Source organism: Arachis hypogaea, chromosome 16 (genome assembly GCF_003086295.3).
Source record: "Arachis hypogaea cultivar Tifrunner chromosome 16, arahy.Tifrunner.gnm2.J5K5, whole genome shotgun sequence".
NCBI lineage: Eukaryota > Viridiplantae > Streptophyta > Magnoliopsida > Fabales > Fabaceae > Arachis > Arachis hypogaea.
This window is the reverse complement of record NC_092051.1, coordinates 38,438,863-38,444,683: the sequence shown is the minus strand read 5'-3', so window position 1 is coordinate 38,444,683 and position 5,821 is coordinate 38,438,863. Positions and strand designations below refer to the sequence as shown.

At 35.9% G+C, this 5,821-nt stretch overlaps 1 non-coding gene across 1 annotated transcript; it reads left to right on the top strand.

The window, feature by feature from the left end:
• The first annotated feature begins 263 nt into the window (after positions 1 to 263).
• LOC112760100 (small nucleolar RNA R71) lies at positions 264 to 371 on the top strand. The gene has a single exon (XR_003180554.1). It is a non-coding gene; the product is annotated as a small nucleolar RNA R71 (small nucleolar RNA).
• Positions 372 to 5,821: the final 5,450 nt, after the last annotated feature.

Below are 5,821 nucleotides of genomic sequence, written 5' to 3'. Positions count from 1 at the left end.
TGCTGAGTCAATATTTTGTTCTGAGCCAATATGGCATTCAGAGTATCAATTTCAAGAACTCCCTTCTTCATAGGCGTCCCATTATTCACAGGATTCCTTTCAGAAGTGTACATGAACTAGTTATTGGCAACCATGTCAATGAGTTCTTGAGCTTCTGCAGGCGTTTTCTTTAGGTGAATGGATCCACCTGCAGAGGTATCCAATGACATCTTAGATAACTCAGACAGACCATCATAGAATATATCCAGGATGGTCCATTCTGAAAGCATGTCAAAAGGACACTTTTTGGTCAGTCCTTTGTATCTCTCCCAAGCTTCATAGAGGGATTCACCTTCTTTCTGTCTGAAGGTTTGAACATCCACTCTAAGCTTGCTCAGCTTTTGAGGAGGAAAGAACTTGGCTAGGAAAGCCTTGACCAGCTTATCCCAAGAGTTCAGGCTATCTTTGGGTTGAGAGTCCAACCATATTCTAGCTCTGTCTGTTACAGCAAAAGGGAAAAGCATGAGCCTGTAGACTTCAGGATCTACTCCATTAGTCTTAACAGTATCACATATCTGCAAGAATTCAGTTAAGAACTGAAAAGGATCTTCAGATGGAAGTCCATAAAACTTGCAGTTCTGCTGCATCAGAGAAACAAATTGAGGTTTCAGCTCAAAGTTGTTTGCTCCAATGGCAGGAATGGAGATGCTTCTTCCATGTAAATTGGAATTTGGTGCAGTAAAGTCACCAAGCATTCTCCTTGCATTGTTGTTGGGTTCGGCTGCCATCTCCTTTACTTGTTTGAAATTTTCAATCAAGTTGTCTCTGGATTGTTGTAATTTAGCTTCTCTTAATTTCCTCTTCAGAGTCCTTTCAGGTTCTGGATCAGCTTCAACAAGAATACCTTTTTCTCTGTCCCTGCTCATAAGAAAGAGGAGAGAAAAAAGAAAAGAAGAGGAATCCTCTATGTCACAGTAAAGAGGTTCCTTATTGTTAGTAGAAGAAAAGAAGAAGAGAAAAATCTGAACTTAGAAAGAGAGAGAGAGGGGATTCGGATTTTTGGTGGGTGAGGGAGAGATGTTAGTAGATGAATAAATAAATAGAATAAGATGAAAGAGGAAAAATTTCGAAAATAATTTTTGAAAAAGAGTTAGTGATTTTTGAAAATAGCTTTTGAAAAAGGTTAGTAATTTTCGAAAATAAAAATCAAAAATTAAAATAATTAGTTAATTAAAAAGAAATTTTGAAAAGGGGGGAGATATTTTCGAAAATTAGAGAGAGAGAGAGTTAGTTAGGTAGTTTTGAAAAAGATAAGAAACAAACAAAAAGTTAGTTAGTTAGTTGAAACAAATTTTGAAAAGATAAGAAGTTAGGAAGTTAGAAAAGATATTTTGAAATCAAATTTTTGAAAAAGATATGATAAGAAGATATTTTGAAAAGATATGATTGAAATTAGTTTTGAAAAAGATTTGATTTTTAAAATCTCAATTTAATGACTTGATTCACAAGAAATCACAAGATATGATTCTAGAACTCAAAGTTTGAATCTTTCTTAACAAGTAAGTAACAAACTTGAAATTTTTGAATCAAAACATTAATTGATTATGTTATTTTCAAAAATTTGGTATAAAAATAAGAAAAAGATTTTTGAAAAATATTTTTGGAATTTTCGAAAATAACTAAGAAAAATGAAAAAGATCTGATTTTTTTGAAAAAGATTTTGAAAAAGATGAGATTTTTAAATTGAAAATTTGATTTGACTCATAAAAACAACTAGATTTTAAAATTTTTGAAAGAGTCAACTCAAATTTTCGAATTTATGAGAGAAAAGAAGGGAAAGATATTTTTTTGATTTTTGAATTTTTATGATGAGAGAGAAAAACAAGAAAAATGATGCAATGCATGAGAATTTTAGATCAAAACATGTGATGCATGCAAGAATGCTATGAATGTCAAGATGAACACCAAGAACACTATGAAGATCATGATAAACACCAAGAACGTATTTTTGAAAAATTTTTAATGCAAAGAAAACATGCAAGACACCAAACTTAGAATTCTTTAATGCTTAGACACTAAGAATTCAAGAATGCATATGAAAAACAAGAAAAGACACAGAACATGCAAATGCAAAGATCAAACAAGAAGACTTATCAAGAACAACTTGAAGATCATGAAGAACACTATGAATGCATGAATTTTTCGAAAAAAAAAATGCAAGATGCACATGCAATTGACACCAAACTTATAACATGACTCAAGACTCAAACAAGAAACATAAAAATATTTTTGATTTTCATGATTTTCTAATTTTTTTGGATTTTTCGAAAATTAATTGAAAAAGGAAGATAAGGATTCCAAAATTTTTTAATATGAATTCTAGGAATCTTGCATTTTTAGTCTAAAGCTTCAGTCCAGGAATTAGACGTGGCTCACTAGCCAGCCAAGCTTTCAATGAAAGCTCCGGTCTAAAACACTAGACATGGCCAATGGCCAGCCAAGCTTCAGCAAACATAGATACCTCTCATGTATACAACAGCTGGTATTTCATCCAACTTCATATACTTATGCGTGGAAGCCTCAGTCCAAAAGAATTTAGACATGGCTTTACAGCCAGCCAGGCTTCACATGCTTCATGAAACACTAGAATTCATTCTTAAAAATTTTGAAGCCATAGAATAATTTATTTTTGAAAACATTATTTTTATTATTATTTTTTTTTTCGAAAACAAAAGAAAAATTTTTGAAAAATTTTTGAAAACAAAACAAAAAGAAAATTACCTAATCTGAGCAACAGGATGAACCGTCAGTTGTCCAAACTCGAACAATCCCCGCCAACGGCGTCAAAAACTTGGTGCGCAGAAATTGTGATTACACTTTGATTATGTAAAATTCATCGCTCTTTCTTTCCCTGGTAATGGCACCAAAAAACATGATGCCAATACCATGGTTCACAACTTCGCACAACTAACCAGCAAGTGCACTGGGTCGTCCAAGTAATACCTTACGTGAGTAAGGGTCGAATCCCACGGAGATTGTTGGTATGAAGCAAGCTATGGTCACCTTGTAAATCTCAGTCAGGTAGGGTTAAATGTGATTGGATTAGATAATTAAAAGATAAATAATCAAGGATAGAAATACTTATGTAATTCATTGGTGAGAATTTCAGATAAGCGAATAGAGATGCTTTCGTTCCTCTGAACCTCTGCTTTCCTGCTATCTTCATCCAATCAGTCTTACTCCTTTCCATGGCTAGCTTTATGTGATACATCACCATTGTCAATGGCTACTTTCGGTCTTCTCTCGGGAAAATGATCCAAATGCCCTGTCACGGCACGGCTAATCGTCTGGAGGCATCACCCTTATCAATGGTTTCATCTTATCCTCTCAGTGAAAATGGTCAACGCACCCTGTCACGGCACGGCTATTCATCTGTCGGTTCTCGATCCTGCTGGAATAGGATTTACTATCCTTTTGCGTCTGTCACTACGCCCGGCAATCGCGAGTTTGAAGCTCGTCACAGTCATTCAATCATTGAATCCTACTCGGAATACCACAGACAAGGTTTAGACCTTCCGGATTCTCTTGAATGCCGCCATCATTCTAGCTTACACCACGAAGATTCTGATTAAGAGATCTAAGAGATACTCATTCAATCTAATGTAGAACGGAAGTGGTTGTCAGGCACGCGTTCATCGGGAATGATGATGATTGTCACGTTCATCACATTCAGGTTGAAGTGCGAATGAATATCTTAGAAGCGAAATAAGATGAATTGAATAGAAAACAGTAGTACTTTGCATTAATCTTTGAGGAACAGCAGAGCTCTACACCTTAATCTATGGAGTGTAGAAACTCTACCGTTAAAATTACATAAGCGAAAGGTCCAGGCATGGCCGAGATGGTCAGCCCCCAAAACGTGATCAATAGATCAAAAGATAATCCAAAGATGTCAAATACAATAGTGAAAGGTCCTATTTATAATAAACTAGCTACTAGGGTTTACAGAAGTAAGTAATTGATGCATAAATCCACTTTCGGGGCCCACTTGGTGTGTGCTTGGGCTGAGCTTGAGTGTTGCACGTGCAGAGGCCATTTGTGGAGTTGAACGCGAGGTTTTGATCCATTTTTGGCGTTCAACTCTGGTTCTTGATCCATTTCTGGCGCTGAACTCCAGAATTGGGCAGAGAGCTGGAGTTGAACGCCACTTTACATTGTCTATTCTCGAGCAAAGTATAAACTATTATATATTGCTGGAAAGCCCTGGATGTCTACTTTCCAACTCAATTAGAAGCGCGCCATTTCGAGTTCTGTAACTCCAGAAAATTCACTTTGAGTGCAGGGAGGTCAGAATCCAACAGCATCAGCAGTCCTTCTTCATCCTCTGAATCTGATTTTTGCTCAAGTCCCTCAATTTCAGGCAAAAAATATCTAAAATCACAGAAAAACACACAAACTCATAGTAAAGTCCAGAAATGTGAATTTAACATAAAAACTAATGAAAACATCCCTAAAAGTAACTAGATCCTACTAAAAACATACTAAAAACAATGCCAAAAAGCATATAAATTATCCGCTCATAAGAAAAGTATGGACTATTATATATTGCTGGAAAGCCTTGGATGTCTAATTTTTAACACAATTGGAAGCGCGCCATTTTGAGTTCTGTAGCTCCAGAAAATCCAATTTGAGTGCAGGGAGGTCAGAATCCAACAGCATCAGTAGTCCTTCTTCAACCTCTGAATCTGATTTTTGCTCAAGTCCCTCAATTTCAGCCAGAAAATACTTGAAATCACAGAAAAATGCACAAACTCATAGTAAAGTCCAGAAATGTGAATTTAACATAAAAACTAATGAAAACATCCCTAAAAGTAACTAGATCCTACTAAAAACATACTAAAAACAATGCCAAAAAGTGTATAAATTATCCGCTCATCAGCAACGAATTAGAAGTTCTTGTTGTTCTTGCATTAGGGGTTGGAGAGATTGGTCCAATGAAGATATGGGTGGAAAAGAGGGTTCATTGTTTGGGAGAAAGGGTTCATATTTGAAGGTGGTTCATCTTGGTAAGGGTATGGAGATGGAGTATATTGAGGTGGTTCTTGGGAGTAATTGTGTTGGAATGGTGGTGGTTCTATGAGTAAGGTGGTTCAAAACTATGTTGAGGGGATGGTTCATAGGCATATGGTAATTGTGGTTGACAACCACAATGAGGGTCACCACATCCATTAGATTGGTATGCATTAGGAGTTGGATTATACATATAAGAAACTAGCAGGGGTTGTTGCCACGAAGGTTGTCTATATGCTCGAGGCTCCTCCCACCTTTGATTTCCAATTCCTTGATGCATGTTGTCATTGTATTTCTCATTTCCTACAACATAGCTAGAACCAAACTCATAGCTAAAAGGGTGAGAATTCATAGTAGGAAAACAAAAATAAAAAGCACAAAAACAAAGAGATAAAATCTAACTACTAACTCAAACAAGCAAACCAACAAAAGAGCAAACTATTCACAATATGAACATATGTACAATAACCAATAACAAGCACACATTGCAGTTCCTCGACAACGGTGCCAAAAACTTGATGTGAAGAAAGTTGTTGGTAAAGAATTTCTCAATTAAATCTCGTTGCAAGTGTAGTTCTAAACCAACAAACAATCCTCCATCAGAGTTTAATTTTTGGTTGTCACAAGTCCAACCCAATAAAAATAACCGAAGTATTTAAACCTCGGATCGTCTCTCAAAGGAATTGCAGTGAGGTATGCGTATTATTGGTTATGGTATCCAAAGGGTGGGTTGGTAAAAGTGCAAGAAACTAAAAGGGTAAGAAATGTAAAT